At 36.0% G+C, this 19,267-nt stretch overlaps 1 protein-coding gene across 3 annotated transcripts in view; it reads right to left on the minus strand.

Moving 5' to 3' along the window:
- Positions 1–19,267, minus strand: part of B4GALT5 (beta-1,4-galactosyltransferase 5) — a 94,110-nt gene that overhangs the window by 56,349 nt on the left and 18,494 nt on the right. The window lies entirely within an intron of this gene.

Here is a 19,267-nt window from a genome sequence, read left to right on the forward strand (position 1 = left end):
GTCCAGTCAAAGTGCTACTTCAAAATTCAAACATTAGAAACTAAAACTCTCCCCTCCTAATAATCCAAAGCTATAAAGAATTTTGAGTAAAATGGGACTTTTCCACAAGAAGACCATACTTTCTATCCCATTCAAAATCTCTCATCAATCCAACTAGCTCACCCTTAAATCTTTTCCGTTCTACTTACGTTCATCAACATGAATCAAAGCTACTCTTTCCTTAAGAAGCAAAATATCACTAGAAGCTTTGTAATTAGGAAGAACCTTGGGTACACTGGAAGGAAGGCAGCTGTGGTAAAGTAAGCACTTACTGAGTGGGGTGGACCAGCGGTCAGAACACCTGAAGATAAAAACCTTTTTTATGACTCCGGATGACTCCTGCTCAGGCCCTAAAATACCTTATTTGCCAAATAAAAGAGCTGAATAGATTATATCTAAGTCTAAAGTTCCTTTAGAACCAAAATCATGAATGGTATCTTTTGGATTTCATATTTATCTAAAAAAAGTTTTCAATCCAAATTTTCAGAGAGAAGGCAGTTCATGTACACATACACACACGCACTCACTATATATAATGCTCCTGAATCCCAGATACTTTCTTTTAGATCTATTACCCAGGTGAGTAGTAATACTTCAGGCACAGTTCCAATAATAAAATAATGCATGTGGCAGTATCTCTGATGGGAAATGACATTTTACTTCTCTTTTTTCCCCAATTACCATTCTCAAAAGTATTTTAGAAGTTCAAAATTCCTCCCTGAAAACATAAGAAACCTAAAGTGTTCTAGGAACAATAATCAAGTACTTCAACTCTTTAAGAACCACTGTGCTTAGTACTGCTGAAAATCAAAATATGACTGAAGACAACAGTCCCTATCCATAAGAAGTTTACAATCAAAATAGGGAAACAAACTGATCATAAAGATTCATTAAGATTTTGAGCTGGAGGGGGCAGCTAGGTGGTGCAGTGGATAGAGCACCAGCCCTGGAGTCAGGAGTACCTCAGTTAAAATCTGTCCTCAGACACTTAATAGTTACCTAGCTGTCTGGCCTTGCGTAAGCCACTTAACCCCATTGCCTAGCAAAAACTAAAAAAAAACTTAAAAAAAGGATTTTGAGCTAGAAAGGGACTTTTGAGGATATCTGCTTCAACTGAGCTTAATCAAGAGGGGCAGATAATTTGACCAAGGTCACAAAGGATATTCAACTAACATATATGATACACCATATGTCTCACAGGGAGATACAATAAATAGATTAAACACTGTCCCTGCCTTCTTCAAGTAAATAATCATGCACAGGGAACTTAGGAAAACACAAAAACATTACTATAATACAAAGTAGCATGTTAACTGGATAAGAGAAGTGTAAACAAAGTGCTATATGGGGGGGGGGATCAAGAAAGGATTCTGAAGAAAACTGACAACAGAGATGGAATTAAATAGGAATAAAGGGGTATAATTCCAGGTCTAAGGTATAAGCTGAGCACTACAATTTTTTTAAAAAGCAGAAAATTTGGGGAAAGAAGCAAATAATAATGCAATGGAAGTATAGAATAGCATTCATTAGATTATAGAAGGTCTTAAATCATAAACTAAAAAGGTTCAACTTTTCACAAAACAGAACTATTAAAAGGACTTATGAACAGCAGAATAACATGCATGAGGGAGAATAATTTGGCAGCCTCATGAAAGATGAAATGAAAGAAGCTTAAAAAGTAGTTAAGAATAAATGTCAATTGTCCATACAAAATCTCATGTCCATACAAAACCTCTGATGAATAAGGTTGTTGGAATGTATTCCCTTTCAGACTGGGAAAACTCTAAATTATGATTGTCAAAATCAAACTTGGAGTTCCTTTTCTTAGTTCCAGCTCTTCAAAAACATCTAGGAACCAAGTTTTTAATTCTCGTTTTTTTGTCAGATAAGATCACTGGGGAATTGCTCAGAAAACAGGAAAAGATTAAGAAATAGTTTGCATAAGAGTCAGAAACAGAAATTTTTCTTATGGATTTCTCTAAACAGAAATAGGATGCGGGAAAAACTCCATAACTTCCTAATCCAAATCATGTTTCAGAATCAAAGAAGAAACCAACCATCTAATCCAACTCTTCATTTTATAAAGAGGGGGAAAATAAGGTCTAGAGGGTAAAGATGACTTGCCAAATGACTTAGATTCAAGTTTCAGACCTGCCCCTGAGTCCAACACTGTCTATTTTAGAAGCAGAAACATGGCTGAGATTTCACTAATGATTCTGGTAAAGGACTCTGAAAAGCATGGAAGTGCCTTTTTTAAAAAAATTATTTTTTTAAGGCAATGGGGTTGTGACTTTTTTTTTTTAGGTTTTTGCCAGGCAAATGGGGTTAAAGTGGCTTGCCCAAGGCCACACAGCTAGGTAATTATTAAGTGTCTGAGACAGGATTTGAACCCAGGTACTCCTGACTCCAAGGCCTGTGCTTTATCTACTTCGCCACCTAACGGCCCCAATGGGGTTGTGACTTGCCAAAGTCACATAGCTAGGTAATTAAGAGTCTGAGGCTACATTTGAACTCAGTCCTCCTGACTCCAGAGCAGGTGCTCTGTTCACTGAGCCATCTAGCTGCCCCAAGTGCCTATTTTAAAAAAATTAAATGTATAAAGGGTGAGGCAAGGTGTGTCATATGTCTATGTTTGAAAAAAAAAAAGTGGATGACCTTAGCAATGGCCGAGAAATGTAAGCAGACCAACCCAACCCACCTTCTGTTTTTATAATAGCTTAAGTTGGGTTTTTTTTTTATCTTTTACAACACGTTCACATTTAAAATATTCTCATTTGATTCTTATAGCAGCTCTGGGAGGTATGCAAGGTAGGAAATCTGCGTACCCTCTGAATAAGTGCAAAATCTGACTAAGTAAACAACAGATCCAGGGCTTGAAATCCAGAAGTCTGATCAGAATAGAGAGGGCATTCAAAGTCATGTGAAATGACTCATATGTACAAAAATATAGATAGCAGTTTAAGGATGAGTAAACAAACAAAAAACTGAATACTAATAAACTATCCATTAATTGAGGAATGTCTGAAGAAAATAAGAGTATATGAATGTAATGGAAGACTATTGTGATATAAAAAAATTACAATAGGAATGGCTTCAGAGAAAGCTAGAAAGACTTATATGAACTGTTACATAATGAAGAGACAAGAACCAGAACAATTTAAAGAATAACAACACTGTAAAGATAACTTTTGAAAGACCTGGGAACTCTGTCACAAGTCCAGAAGAACTGAAACTTGTTACTCCACCTCCTGAGAAGTGATAAACTCAGGGTATAGATTTTTTAGAGATGAACAATTTAATTTTTTTCACTTGATTGTTCCCATTTTGTTACAATATGACTTTTTCCTTTCTTTAAAGTAAGGAAGGATGGAAAAGAGATTTTTGTTTACTGAAAAAAATGTATAATTTTTAAAAATTACTGAGGCGATTAGGGAGCCAACTTGAGACCAATTGGCTGATGGCAAGGAATGCCCAAATGACAAGAGATTATGCTGACCCTTGAAAGATGAAGTTGAATAAAACAAGTAGCACTACTAAATGCCAGATATGGTGTGCTAAATGCTAAATAAGAAAAAGGCAGTCCCTGTCCTCAAAGAATTTGCAATCTAATTAGGGAAAACAATACACAAGAGAAAGCTGAACAGAGTGGAGTACACAGGGTATCCAGAAGGGATGTTGGGGAAATGAAATAGTAGACTGGAAAATTCTAAGCCTCCTAAGGAAGGGAAATATTGGGAAACATAGCAAAACAGTACCAAAGTAATATTTTTCTTTGGTGGAAAACAAGAAGAATATTTTATCTAGTCAGCACATTTCATAATTGTGAACAAATTGGGATTGCTTTATACAACACTGTAAAGACAACTTCAAAACTTTCATTAATGTAATCATCAACCACAATTCTATAATATATAACAATTATGAAGCTATGGACCTCCAAAACAAAAAGATGATGGACTCAGGATGCAGAATGAGGAAGACTTTTGTTTTTGAATATGACTGATGCAGGAATTTATTTTTCCTGATCATGGATCTGTTACAAGGGTTTGTTTTTCTTCTTTCCCTCCCTCCATAATAAGGGATGTGGGCGAGAAAATTGACTTTACGAAGTAGAGAAGTTTAGCCAGCAGAAGACAAACCTTGCAGGAGATACCACAATCATTAATACTGTAATTTTTAAAGGTCTAGCAAATGGAAAAGGGAATAGCTTTGTTCTATTTGGTCCCAAAAGGCAGAAGCAGAAAGACCAACAGTTGAAAGATGTTGGCATGATCTCTGAGGTACCATCTCACACCTCTCAGATTGGCCAATATGATCAGAAAGGATAATGATCAATGTTGGAAGAGATGTGGGAAATCTGGGACACTAATACATTGTTGATGGAGTTGTGAACTGATCCAATCTTTCTGCAGAGCAATTTGGAATTATGCCCAAAAGGCAATAAAAATGTGCATACCACACTACTGGGGCTATCTCCTGAAGAGATCATGAAAAAAGGTGACAATCCCACATGCACAAAACTATTCATAGAAGCTCTGTTTGTAAGGGCAAAGAATTGGAAATTGAGGGGATGCCCGTTGGTATATGTATGTGATGGAACATTATTGTTCTATTAGAAATCATGAGAGACAGGATTTCAGAAAAGCCTGGAAAGACTTGCATGTGTTACATAATTTTGATATTTGTTTTCTTTCTTCCTTTTGAATATGATTCTTCTCTCACAACACATTCAATTTTGGATCTATGCTTATCATGGATGCAAATGTAAATAAAGCCTATAGCAGATTGTCCTCTGTTTGGGGAGAAAAAAATTGCAAAACTCAAAACCTTGGGGGGGAAAATGATTGGTAGAAACTACCATAGCACATAATTGGAAAACAAAATATTTGTATAATAAAAAAGATTTTGGCTTGATATAAGAAAGAACTTCTTAATAAGAGCCATAAAAAAGGATTAAACTATCTTGGGAATAGTGAGTTCTACAGCTCTTTAAGTCTTCAAAATAATGGCTGAATGTTTACTTGCTGGAGATATAGTTGTTGAGATGGATTCTTGATTAAGAATGAAATGGATCAGATCTGTTCTTTCAGATGCCCCTTCCAACTCTTGAGACTCTAATGTCCCTTGATTCCAACTCGACAGATTCCCCCCCATTATATAGTTCTGCCTTCCCTTAAATTTTTCAATAATAAGCTCTAATTAAAAATTCCTCAGTCATTCATATTTTAGACTTTACTTACAGTAAAAAAAGTACCTAAGGAAAACACTGCATCAGCCTGAACATAGTCTTTAGTAAGGTCTATATATGTATATTTGTCCAATATAGAACTAGAATAAGTTAACTCATCCAATATCCTTGTTTTACTGAGAGGGAAATTAAGGTAAGTTAATTGAATTCATAAATGGTATTTGAATTGAATCAATAAATGAATAAAGAAAAAAGCACTAATTAATCACTTACCATGTGTCAAACATTGGGCTAAGTCCTGGGAATATAAATAAATACAAACAAGTAAGATAAACCTGGTCCTCCAGAGTCTAGATCCTAATGAGGGGAAACAACATAAATAGGGGAGTAAGATTACAAGGAGGCAAGGGAGAGGGCAACATGGCCAACTGGATAAGATAAGGCAAAAGATCCACAAACAATACCTAGGGCTTCAGGATTGAGAATGTACCAGGGAAGAGAACAACATGGAGAAGAGAAAATAAGAAAATGGGATAATATGCCAAGAGAGGAGTAAGATCACACACAAGTAATGTCAGAGAAAGGATTTGAACTCCCATTCTCTAATTCCAGAGTCAGTTCTCTTTCCAGGGTACAACAGAAGTTAAACTACAAAGCCCTAATGGGCCTCTGAATAATCTAAAACAGAGATAAGGGCTTTTCCACTGATAGGAATGTGCATATTCAAATAAGGTAATTGATACATATGATGTTTAATGAAAACTTCAGATACTTGATTCGTTAAAATAATTTTCAGGCATGAGAGTAAATGGACTTAACAGTATTGACAGGTCCCACCTGAGTTATCTCTACATTAGTGAAGTGTGCCTTGTTTAAAGATATCTCAGAGCTCTCATTCCAAAGACAAGGCAAACACTACCAAGAATAATCCCTACAATAAACAACTGTATTTATTGATAGTGGAGAGAGCACTTTCCATGAAAAGATTTTACTGTTTATTGCTGCTCACCAGATTATTCTAGCATAAACACAAACTACTTATCAAATTGCTCCCATGTCAGGAAAGTCACTTCCCTCATTCCATATGGCTCAGAAACAGAATAGTCCAAAGAGTAAGACTAGTAACATTTTTCTGTCCATGTTGAACATTATTAATTCTCTTTAATTTTTTTTAAAATTTTATTTAAGGCAATGGGGTTGTGACTTACCCAAGGTCACACAGCTGGGCAATTTTTAAGGGTCTGAGGCCGAATTTGAACTTTGATCCTCCTAACTCTATCCACTGCACCATCCAGCTGCCCTGAACATGATTAATACTAAAATGCTTTCTACTAAAAAGCCTGAATAAATATTGTACTTAATAAGGGTTGTTATAAACTCACACAAAATAAAAAATTATCCTGCAAATACACATACACAATAATAAAAAAATTGTTTAGAAAGAGGCATAAACAGGGGCGGCTAGGTGGTGTAGTGAATAGAGCAGCGGCCTTGGAGTCAGGAGTACCTGGGTTCAAATCCTGTCTCAGACACTTAATAATTACCTAGCTGTGTGGCCTTGGGCAAGCCACTTAACCCCATTTGCCTTGCAAAAACCTTTAAAAAAAAAAAAGGCATAAACATCCAGAGAAAGAACTGTGGAATTTGAACAAAGATCAAGGACTATTAACTTTAATTAAAAAAAAACTTGATATCTTACTGTCTGATCTTGCTATCTCTTATACTTTATGTTTCTTCCTTAAGGATATGATTTCTCTCTCATCACATTCAATTTGGATCAATGTATACCATGGAAACAATGTAAAGACTGGCAAATTGCCTTCTGTTGGGGTGGGTGGGTGGAGGGAGGTGATTAAGATTGGGGGGAAATTGTAAAACTCAAAATAAATAATGTCTTTAAAAAGAGGAGGCATAAACAATATTTCAAATTAGATCAGCAGTATGTCCCTGTTTAGAGGTTTGTTATTTATTATTGCTGAGAAGTGTTGTTTTCTCATGGCCAGAGGTTGACACAGATTCTCAAAGGTGGCATTTGGGTTTGGAGTTGTCTCAGCTTCAGCTAATGGAAACAGTGTAAAACTAAGTCACAGGCTTTGATAAAAAGCTCAGGGACACAAGCAAGCAAGCTCTGTGCTCTAACTACAAAGGTCCATTCTTGGGAGTGTCAAGAGACTTGAGTATACCCAAGCCATAAGCACCTGCGCCCTCTAACTCAGCAGTGCTGCCCCGGCTGCTAGAAAAACATCAAAAGTTCAGAGCAGAAGTTCCCAGAGGAATCCCCCATTACCATTCTTAGCCAGTCTTCCAGGTTAAAAAAGCACTGGATTCTAATTAAGAATAGAGTTAACTAGGATAACTAGAATTCTTTTAGAAATTTTGTTTTGGTATCCAGAGAAAGAACTGTGGAGTTTGAACAAAGACCAAGGACTATTATTAACTTTAATTTAGGAAAAAAAAACATCTTATTGTTTGATCTTGCTATCTCTTATACTGTATCTTTCTGCCTTAAGGATATGATTTCTTTCTCATCACATTCAATTTGGATCAATGTATACTATGGAAACAATGTAAAGACTGGCAAATTACCTTCTGTGGGGGGTGGAGGGAGGTAATTAAGATTGGGGGAAAATTGTAAAATTCAAATAAAATCATTAAAAAAAGAAATTTTATTTTGAAAAAATATATTTTATAAAAATTATTGATGAAATATTTCTGCCTTTTCTTTCCCCTATTTATTCTCTTGTAAGAGGTTTCCCAGTGTAAGAAAATTATGCAAAAGATCAGCAGGAAATTTGCATCTACAGATATAAACTGATCTACAAACAACTCTCAATCACCCAAAAACTAAATTTCCAAATCAGCCAAAGGCTATATACACTTGATAGCTTAATAATAGCTAGCCCACTACTAGTACTAATTCAGACAGATATACCTACCTGTCACAACAGAACTGCTGAACAGGAATTAATCTAAAAAGTGGCGATCTATTATTCAGAGCTCATCTAACCAAAGTCATTATAACTCTGCTCCACCTCCCATATGTGAGTGTTCTCCAGGGATATGTTCTCAACTCTCTACTTGGCTCTACTAATTAAGCATTCATTAAAACAACCACTATGAAACAGGTTTGATAGAATCGGCTAAGGATACAAAGATGTTTACATTTACCCCCTCTTCTTATCTCAATCATTTTCCATGGCTTTAAATATCATCTCTAAGCATTAACTCCCCAAATGACAAGGTTGTTCCTTCCTAAACTGCAGTCCCACATTTCCAACTTCCTACTAGACATTTCCACAAGGATGTCCCAAAGACATCTCAAACTCATCATATCCAAACCAGAACTAATTCAACTTACTCTCAAGACTATCCCCCCCTCCTCCTATATTCCCTGGCTTTTGTCAAGAATGTCACCATTCTTCAAAGGATATGCAAAGGCAATTTATAGATGAAGAAATCAAAACGATCCATAGGCATATGAAAAATTGCTCTAAATCACTATTAGAGAAATTCAAATTAAAGCATCTCTGAAGTACCACTTCACACCTCTCAGACTGGCCAATATGACTAGAAAGAACAATGATCAATGTTGGAAGGGATGTGGGAAATCTAGGACACTAATACATTGTTGGTGGAGTTATGAAGTCATTCAGCCTTTCTGGAGAGCAATTTGGAATTATGCCCAAAGGGCAACAAAACTGTGCATATCCTTTGATCCAGCAATACCACTACTGGGTCTATACCCTTAAGAGATTATGAAAAAGGGTAAAAACATCACTTGTACAAAAATATTCAAAGTAGCCCTGTTTGTGGTGGCAAAGAATTGGAAACTGAGTTAATGTCCATCAATTGGGAAATGGCTAAACAAACTAGAACACTACTGTTCTATTAGAAACCAGGAGACTTAACTTCATTGCCTTGCAAAAACCTTTTTTAAAAAAAGGAAAAAGAAACCAGAAGAGATGGGAATTCAGGGAAGCCTGGAGGAATTTGCATGAACTGATGCTGAGCAGGATGAGCAGAACCAGAAAAACACTGTACACCCTAAGAGCAACATGGGGGCAATGATCACCAGAAAAACACCGTATACCCTAAGAACATGGGGGCGATGATCAACCTTGATGAACTCGCTCATTCCATCAGTGCAACAATCAGGGACAATTTTGGGCTGTCTGCAAAGGAGAATACCATCTGTATCCAGAGAAAGAATTGTGGACTTTGAACAAAGACCAAAGACTAGTACCTTCAATTTTTGGGGAAAAAAAGTTATCTTATGTAATTTTGCTATCTCTTATACTTTATTGTTCTTCCTTAAAGATATAGTTTCTCTCTCATCACATTAACAGAGATCAATGTATACCATGGAAACAATGTAAAGACTAAAAGATTGTCTTCTGAGGGGGGGTGGGGGGGAGGGAAGCGAGATTAGGGGTAAAATTGTAAAATTCAAAATAAATAAATAAATTTAAAATTTAAAAAAAATTGGGGGGGGGGGAGAATGTCACCATTCTTCCTAGAGTCTTTGAATCCTATGGTTCTAAACCTAGGAATCTTCCTCAACACTCACCCCTCTATATCTAGTCACCAGGTCTTGTTAATTCCACCAATAATTCTCCTATCTATTCCCTTTTCTGTTCGTACCACAACACTAGCTCAGACCTCCATCTGATCAATATTCACCTGGTCTACTCCAATAGTCTCCCAACTCCAATCCACCCTCCACAAATTGATGTTCCTAAAGTGCAGATCTAACCATGTTACTAACCTTTCAATGTCTCTGAGTGGAATATTCCTAATAAAACCATTTGAGGGTTAATATTCCTAGTGAAGTCCTCTCAGGGTTAAGAAATATTAAAAGAATTATCATTCTTAAACTATTTCTAGAAGAAAGCCCCTTGTATTCCAAACAAGTGGTTCACTCTCCTAACTTTGATAAGACTACTTCTACTGACTACTAGAAAGATAGCAGAGTTTTCCCAAGAGAAAAATCTTGTATTCCAAAGAAGTTCATAAGACTCCTCTTGTTTGATGATAAGTAGACTGTCCCTAGACCTTGTGTTCCAAGACAAGTTACATTACTTCACTAAGATAGTTATAATCCTGAAGGTTATCTTCACCATCTGGATGGTGAGGTAATATTTTATGAAAACTGTTCATTCTTTTCTTTGTTGCTGGGATAGATTTTCACAAGGAGAATTAACTCTGAAGACTAACCAATGAGTCGACAAGAGAGGGACAATAGAGAGGAGGAGGGGGGGATCACATTAGGCCATATAATCTTGCTTGACTGCAATTAAGGGCAGCTCATTGATCTCTACTACCTTTGTGAGACTTGGAGTGTGCCCTTTTCTTTTTGCTCAGCTCAGGGGAGTCTCTATATTTTTTTAAAGTGGATTTTTATCCCACACAGCTCTTCATTGTCCTTAAGAAAATAATCTTCTATTTGGCCTTTGACAATATGGCTCCACCCTATTATTTCCAGGCTGATTACACATTACTTCCTCTTCTGTTTTCCATAGAAAATGCTCCATTTTCAGCCTCCATGTTTTAGCACATGCTGGCTCCTCACACCTGAAATGTTCCTCCTCTCACTTTCCCTTTTCTTGGAACCCTTGGGTCCAGTTCAAGTACCAGCTTCTTCAAGATTCCATTCCTCAATCTCCACAGTAAGTGCTTAATACATGTTTGATGATTGAGGCTTACTGTGGATACAAGGTTTTTGAATCCAAATACAATGCAAAAGGAAAAAAGTTCAATTATCTCTACTATTCCCAAAGTCAGTGGTTGAACTGGAAGTATGTATGAAAGGATGTATTAAAGATGCTATCATGGGAAAAGATGAAGGAGGCTTAAAGACAATAGGTATAGCACTCACCTAATAAAAAGAATTCAAAGGGTCACAAATGAATGAGGCTGAAAGGTCAAATTTGGTGGGGGAGAATGATTCTAGCAGAAAATGAGAGATAAACATTCATGAACATGGTATCTGATTCGGGGGTCAAAATACGTGCCCTCTAATCTCTGGAAGAGATTTTTAAGTACATGCACCTAAATCACTGTACCTCTGAATACTGTAATACCACCAAGACTGACAACCCAGGAATTTCAAGGCAACCAACAATGAAATAAAAAAGCAAATCCATACCAAAACCATACCACTTCCTCCCACTTCCACATGCAAAAATCTGCACAATGAAGGAAACTCCTGTCAGCCCCATCCAGATCATGAAACTAAAGGATACCGTCACAGCAGCAATCAGAGCAACTCTTTTTCTGATAAAAGTTTTTACAGCAAAGGTAATCTTTGGTGGGAAAAGAAAAATAATTAAAATGGTCTCTTTCTTCTATTGAAGGTCTAAAAACAAGAAATCTAGCTCCTTATAAAAAAAAATATGTATATTACTTCCCCATTACACCTAAGTGGATTTCAAGATTCAAGAAGCTTCCTTTCCTTGTCTTTATTCAGCAGATATCAAAGGCCAAGAAAAACTTGCTTTATTTAATGTTCCAGACAAAAGTCATCAGATATACTAAGAATCAAAAAGCTTACAACCCTACTAACAATTAACAATGACAACACCAGAGACTTGTATTAATCATTCTCTAATGAAAAATCTGAAACCAAGTTTCCTAAAATACGAAAAAAACACCATGACCTCCCATCCTCCCTCAAAAAAGCTGTATAACTCAACTGCATCAAGTTTTTCACCCCCAAAACTTGCATTTGATATTAAACATTCACTTGTGACCATAAGATGGGTAGGAGAAAAGGCAATCAGTATTTAGCCAGAGAAATATACCACAAACTTATACTTCATTTATCTACATTTTCATTCACCCACATTCAAATCTCAAAATACTTAGTATTTACTCTTTAGTCCAGTGCCACAGGAAGTACTATAAATCATACTTAAATTTTAATTAACAATTGTATATACACTTAAGCTTTTCAAGATTGGCTGAATCCATGACAATTTGCATGGTAGAACTTTAAAACATGCAAATAAGCTGTCACATCTCAGGACCACTGCTCCTTCCACTATTATTAGTTAGTCATTCTCTGATCCAGGAGCTGACCTCTCCTATTCTTCTGTCCCAGCAGGAGCCTTAAACCAGGACCACTCCTTAAAATTCTTCTCTGCAGGGGCAGCTAGGTGGCACAGTGGATAGAGCACCAGCCCTGAAGTCAGGAGGACCGGAGTTCAAATTGAACCTCAGACATTTAATTAATTACCTAGCTGTGTGGCCTTAGGCAAGCCACTTAACCCCATTGCCTTGCAAAAAAAAAAAAAAAAAAAAGAAAGATACTTCTCTGCCTTCAGATTCCAAGTGCAGTGGCACTTCCTCCATAAAGCCTGCCCTGAACACCACCAGCTCAAAATGATCTCTCACAGCTTCAAATATAGCACAGCACTTATCACATTTATCTTCGTACTTATCACAGTCTATCTTTTATCATACTTAGTGATGGACATGGCTCATCACCTTCAGCAGATCATAAGTGACTTGAAAAGAAATCTGCCATTTTTCATCTCTGTATTTCCAATGCAGAGCTTAGTATCCGTTTGCTGAACTGAAAAGAAATGAAATGAAATGCTTCTCAACCACAAGCCCTTCATTGCAAGGTGTAAAAGGGGAGGAGAGACTCTTGAAATCTGTAAACCTCCTTCTTATATGACCAATAAATAACCATAATCATTCTTTCCCCTTTTATAGCAGAGTATCAATGGTAGTGCTCACCATAGCTAAAAGATGCCACAATGTGGAGGGTAAAGTCACTCCTACCTTATATAAGAGTAAGCCTGGAAAAGGCACAGGCAAAAGTCAGTCTCTGCATTCCCAAGCCACCTTTCTTTTTTAAAAACCTCACCTTCTCAGGCATTCATTTAACAAGTGTCTGTTGTGTGTAGGACATTCAGTGTTCCAGGAAATGTTTCAAAAAGATACTTCCTGAACATTAGTCTAACAAAGGAAGACAGGACATAAACAAGAATTACTATAAAACAAACACAATTGCCATTGTGCAGAACATAAAAAGATATAAAACAATTTCTGTGAGGCTGGAGAAAAAAAAATTTGAATTAGTAAGAGTAAGAGAAATATTGAAGAGGAAGAAATTACATTTGACCTGGGTATAGCTTTAGACCTGAACAGACTGTAGTTCATCTAGTCCAGCTCCTTCATTTTACATAAGAAGAAACTAAAACAGAGAGGGACAAGTAATTTTGCTCAGTCACACAAATAGTAAGTTGCAAGATTCTTCTCTTTCAAGAGAGATTTCAAGAGAACTTCCCTTCTTGTTACTGTCCTCTTCATGCTCTACCCTCCAACTAAACTTCTCTTTTCTACAAATAAGTCCTTAGTTTTCCCAACTTTCCTATTCCCTATGTCTGAAATATTCTCTTTATTACATCTCTTCATCTGCTTAAGTTCATTAACAAATGCCAACATCAATTTGACATGAAGGAGTTACCTGATTCCCAGTTGGTAATGAATGATTCTCTTCCCTTTCCCCTTTTTCTCCCCCTTACAGTTCTTTGTTCCACATCTCGATTGTGTAATCTTATATTACAGCTTACTTGTGACTTACTTTCCTAATTAGAGCCTTCGCTGCAGAAGAGGGCAGAGATTGAATTTTATATAAGGATAAACCCTAAGATTACCAAGTAACTGCACACAGTAGGTGTTTAATTTTTAAAAATTATTATCTTTAACCAGATTTAATGCTTGTCCTTCATTCTCATGACACCAGGGAGGTGATGCCATGACAAGCATGTGAATTGGATTTAAGTGAGGAGGGAGCTTGTGCTAAATCACCAGACTCACTTTCTCCTTCAATCATCTGGATCCAGTGGCCAGATATGAATCAGGACAACTGGAGATGGCTCTGGATGGGAGGCCATCAGGGTGAAGTGACATGCCCAAAGTCACAAACATAGGACAAGTGGAGTGACTGAGGCCAAATTCAAACTCCCATCTCCCTGACTTCAAGGCCAGTGCCTCTATACTCAGATTTGTACAGTCAACCACAACCATTAATGTCAACCATAATTAGAAACAAAACCAATGAAGATAATTCAGTTTCTAAGTTTTCCTGGTCCATAACAAAAGTTTTCCAAAGTGATTTTTGTTAAATTGAGTTAAATAGAAACTGTTTCAATTTGCCAGTAAAAAGTGAAATCAGATAAACAAGAGGTTTCTTTTTTCTTAATAATAGATTCTATATTATAAAACCCTGTGAATACCAGTTGTCTTTACATGCAAGCAAAGTTGACTAATAAAAAAATGAAATTCAATGTCATTCACATAAACAGATAAATCAGATTAAATACATTTGCAATCAAAACTAAAGAGTCTTCCCCTCCCCAAAAGGCAAAGGGAAATAAATTCCCCACAGCTGAGTAAAAACTTAACAGGTATTACACACTCTACATTTATGTTTCTTCATTCTTTAGTTATCTTTTCATTTCCTGCTTGTCATGGCATCATCTTCCTGATGCTGTGGTCTTCTTCGGGAAAGAAGGACAAACATTACCAACTAACTAAAATTATCATTATCAACTAAAATTTTTCACAATCAAAAACCAGTCTACCAAAGCTATACCTATAGTCTATCTTTACTTATCACCTGAAAATGAGTTTGTCTTACTCATAGGCTAACTGTGGAGAAGTAAGTGAAAGTAATAGAGAATTTTGATAAAAGAAAATTGCCATATTCTATGTGGATTACCATCTTTTCAAGTAATGATAATAGAATACTTTAATTACTAAAATTCAGAATCATGCTTCAGATCATCATTTGGGATATGATAAAACAGAAGTGTTAGTTAATACAGCTTTCTTGTTGACAGAGTTCAATTAAACTTTTTTTTAAAAAATCCACCAGCCTCATTAGGTCTCCCTTGCATAAGGGAAGTTTTTCAGTACTTCACAAATTACTGGTTTAATGAATATTGACCTCTACTCATGAAAATCAAAATCTCCTCTAGTCCCTTAAACAGACTTCCTAATCCACTGTACCTCCAAAAAAATTATCATCTAATGTCAAACCTTCTGGTTATTGATGAATCATCCACACTACATTTCTCAGATTATATGCAAAAATCTTTCCACCACCCTATCAAGACATGCCAGAGTTTTCATCCACCCATTGATATAAAGCATTTGAAAATTCAGGGTCATTTCTACTCTTTGAGGAGGTACTGTCTATTATTAGTCTGTATTATTATTATTTTTTTAGGTTTTTGCAAGGCAAATGGGATTAAGAGGCTTGCCCAAGGCAGCACAGCTAGGTAATTATTAAGTGTCTGAGGCCGGATTTGAACTCAGGTACTCCTGACTTCAGGGCCAGTACTCTATCCACTGCGTCACCTGGCTGCCCCTTAGTCTTATTTATTAGTATTATCTATTAGTAATAATAGCACTTTACATTTATTATTTGGCATTATAATTGATCCTTGAAACAATCTTAAAAAGTAGTGAAAGATATAAGCTCCAATGAGGTTAAGTGTCTTGTCTATTCAATAATAGACATGAAGCTACCAGCAGGCAGCTCAAACCAGGTCTTCTGACTTGAAACCCATTATAATGGGCTTTTAGTTATAGTTAAATGTAAGGCAAAACAGTTTTTTTTTCCCAAAAACTCTTGTATATTTTAATCAATTAGGAAGCATTTTCATCCACACTAGCAATCTGATTTTCTAACATGTCTCTTTGGCTTTCACGAAAAGGCCAAAGCACAAAGATGCAAATTCGTAAGTAGAATAGCAACCAAAGATTGAATGTTTTCTATTAGTCATGCTAAACAAAATGAACATCACCAATCACCAACCAGTGTAGAGACAAGTCGTAAATTTCAATAACATCTTTTAACTGATGATTTTGGAAGCATTCTTTAATTTAAAGCATTCATAGTAATCATAATGTCTATAAGGAAAGTACTTCTAAATAGCAGATATAGATAGACTATTATGGTAATATTACTTAACTACACATTTTTAACCCATTCAAATAACTTGTTTTCTCAATGAGGGAGAAGAAAGGAGAGAATTCAGAACTCAAAAGTTTAAAATATGAATGCTAAAATTTGTTTTTATATGTAACTGGGGAAAAATAAAATAAAAAATAAAGTGTAAATAGCAAATTCAGTCACCATTTAAAAGATAGAGAAATATAAAACTGCAATTAAATTTATCCAAGCATTTCATAAGAAAAGTACAAAACCTACAACTAATCCCCTGATCTAACTAGGGCACACTCCTCTAAGTGAGATCTCATCTATGATTTCTGTTGAGCTAGAACAAGTTGTCTTTTTTTTTTTAAAGGTAGGATTAGCTAACCTCTATACCCAAAAATACAGATTTAGAGAGAAGAACCTTGCGAGGGCATCAGAGCCCAAACCAAGATCTTGTACTAAGACTTTAACAAACAGAAGCAAATATTAATAGGGATTACTAATAAAAGACTGATCTGCAAGACAAATCTAAAACAATCTAGTTCCAGATGACCTTTCCTGACTTCTTTAACATATCATTCTTCACATCATTTGCTTCCCATTCTGAAAACAGGCTCAACACCTCTCTGCCTGAGAATTCCCAGTTTCCAAAGCTCAGTTCACATGCTACCACTACCTAAAAAAAAGGTCTTTCCTGATCACCTCAGTTGTTAGGCCCTTCCAAAATTGCTGTGCATATATTCTGTACTCATTTATGTACATGCTGATTCCCTTGAAGGAATATAAAAAGTTAATGGTACACAAGACCGTTCAATACATAAAAGACAGGAAGAATTTTAATAAATTGTATACTTATCTCTATATAAAGAATAAAAATAACAAATACAACCAAAAGTCTCCCTCCAGTAAATATGATCAAAGAATATTTTAAAATATGGATTTCAAAATAATTACAAACTAGAAATAACCATATGAAAATGTTCCAAATTATTAATGGTTACAAATAAGTAAAGATGACAAAAATTGAGAATTGTCAATGTTGGGGGGATTGTAGGGAGAAAGGGCTACTATGCATATTAGGTGGTCTGCGAAGTAGTTCAGGAAATGTTTGATGAATTAAAGAAAAGCAATTGTTACCCTTTGATCCAGCAATCCCATTCTAGGCATATACTCCAAGACATACATCCAAATAATCACAGTGGCACTTTTTTGTGGTAGTGTGAGAAAAAAACCTAAAAACAATGGGTGACTATCAACTAAAGAATGGCTGGAAACGCTGTGGTATACACAAATGTTCTAGAATGGTAGTAAGAAATAACAAATAGTAAGAATTTGAATTAATATGGAAAGATCTGAATGCTACTTTTAGTCCAATCTATAAAAAACTGTTAGGTGAGATTGCTACAATAGGAACCTTTTCTTACCTCTAGTGGAAAAAGTCTCCAACTTTGAGCCATAAGGCAGTTCACATCTTACCTTTGAAGCCTACTTAGTTGAGTGAACATAAGTAAAATAACCCAAACTAGAAAAATGCACTAAAGGAATACAACTATAAATGAAATATTACAAACAGGAAGCAACTGAAAAGGAACTGGGCAATTGAGAAAAACCACTAACTCCCAAGAATAGGATAAAGAAACCTACCTCACTCCTTGCTCTAAGAAGAAAAGCCAGGGACTACTATGGCAGAATGCCATCTAATCTTGATAGTTCACTGCTGAGATGTGTTCTCTTAACTGCTTTTCTTTATCATAAGGGACATTTGAACACTAAAGATTGAGAAAAGGAGCATTTCCAGAAATGACTGCAATGCAAAACCAAAAGTTATCAATTAAACTTCTAGTTTCAAAAATAAGTGATATTTTATTATTATTAGGAGCACTTGTAGTCATTGCCAGGAAACTGGAATCAAAATTATTTTTGAAAGACTAAAAACTTTACAATATGAATTCCTTTCTATAAAATAGAGATTTTTTTTATCATGAACCTTTTTGGGAATCAGGTGAAGCCTATGGACCCCTTCTGAGAATTATTTTTGTTGCCTACATTCATAATGAAAAGAAATGCTAAACTTCAGTTAGAGGTTAGTAAAAATAAAGTTGTAATATTTCCCCCCACCAAGTTCATGGAATCCCCTCAACCCTAGGTTAAGAATCCTGCTCCAGGACATAACACTGGACATTTATACAGTTCTTAAGGTTTACAAAGTACTTTCCTCACAATAACTGTGTGAGGCAAACAGCACAATTATGATTTCCATTTTACAGATGAGGAAACTGAGTTACTTGCTTAGGTTCACTCAACTAAGTAGGCTTCAAAGCTAACTTGTGAACTTCTGCCTTATGGCTCAAAGTCTGGGCCTTTTTCCACTTACAGGTAAGAAAAGGTTCCTGTTGTGGCAATCTCACCTAACAGTTTTTTATAGATTGGGCTAAAAGGAGCATGAGCTACATAATAAAAGCAATTCACATTAACATGTTGTTTTACAGTTTCTACATTGCTTATATAGAGCATTGGACTCATGAAGACAGAAATCTCATCTCTAATACTTTCAAGTTATATGTAAGGGTAAGAAATCTAACAAAACCTCTGTGTTGCATATTTCTCCTTTGTAAAATGAGGAAGGTTAAATTCCATGCCTTCTAAGGTCTCTTCGAGCTGATCTTAAGATTCCTCCAAATAATATGTAAAGTACCACAAAAACTCTGTGAGCATCAAGCATTTAACTAACGTTTGTTAAATGTTCGATGAATTTAACTGAAGCATGGTACAAAGAATTCTTAAAAATGACTGTACTTATGTTATAGGGTTTTGGGGGTTGGGTTTTTTGTGGGGGGGTTGTGGGTTTTGTTTTGTTTGTTTTTTTTTAGTTTTTGCAAGGCAATGGGGTTAATTGGCTTGCCCAAGGCCACAGAGCTAGGTAATTATTAAGTGTCTGAGGCTGGATTTGAACTCAGGTACTCCTGACTCCAGGGCAGGCACTCTATCCACTGCACCGCCTAGCCATCCATTCAGCTTTTGTTTAAAAAAAAGGGGGGGGGGTTAAAAAATCATGGAGGAGAGGACACAGAAGTCCTCCCAACTCA

The sequence above is a fragment of the Macrotis lagotis genome, chromosome 1 (genome assembly GCF_037893015.1).
Source record: "Macrotis lagotis isolate mMagLag1 chromosome 1, bilby.v1.9.chrom.fasta, whole genome shotgun sequence".
NCBI classification, from domain to species: domain Eukaryota; kingdom Metazoa; phylum Chordata; class Mammalia; order Peramelemorphia; family Peramelidae; genus Macrotis; species Macrotis lagotis.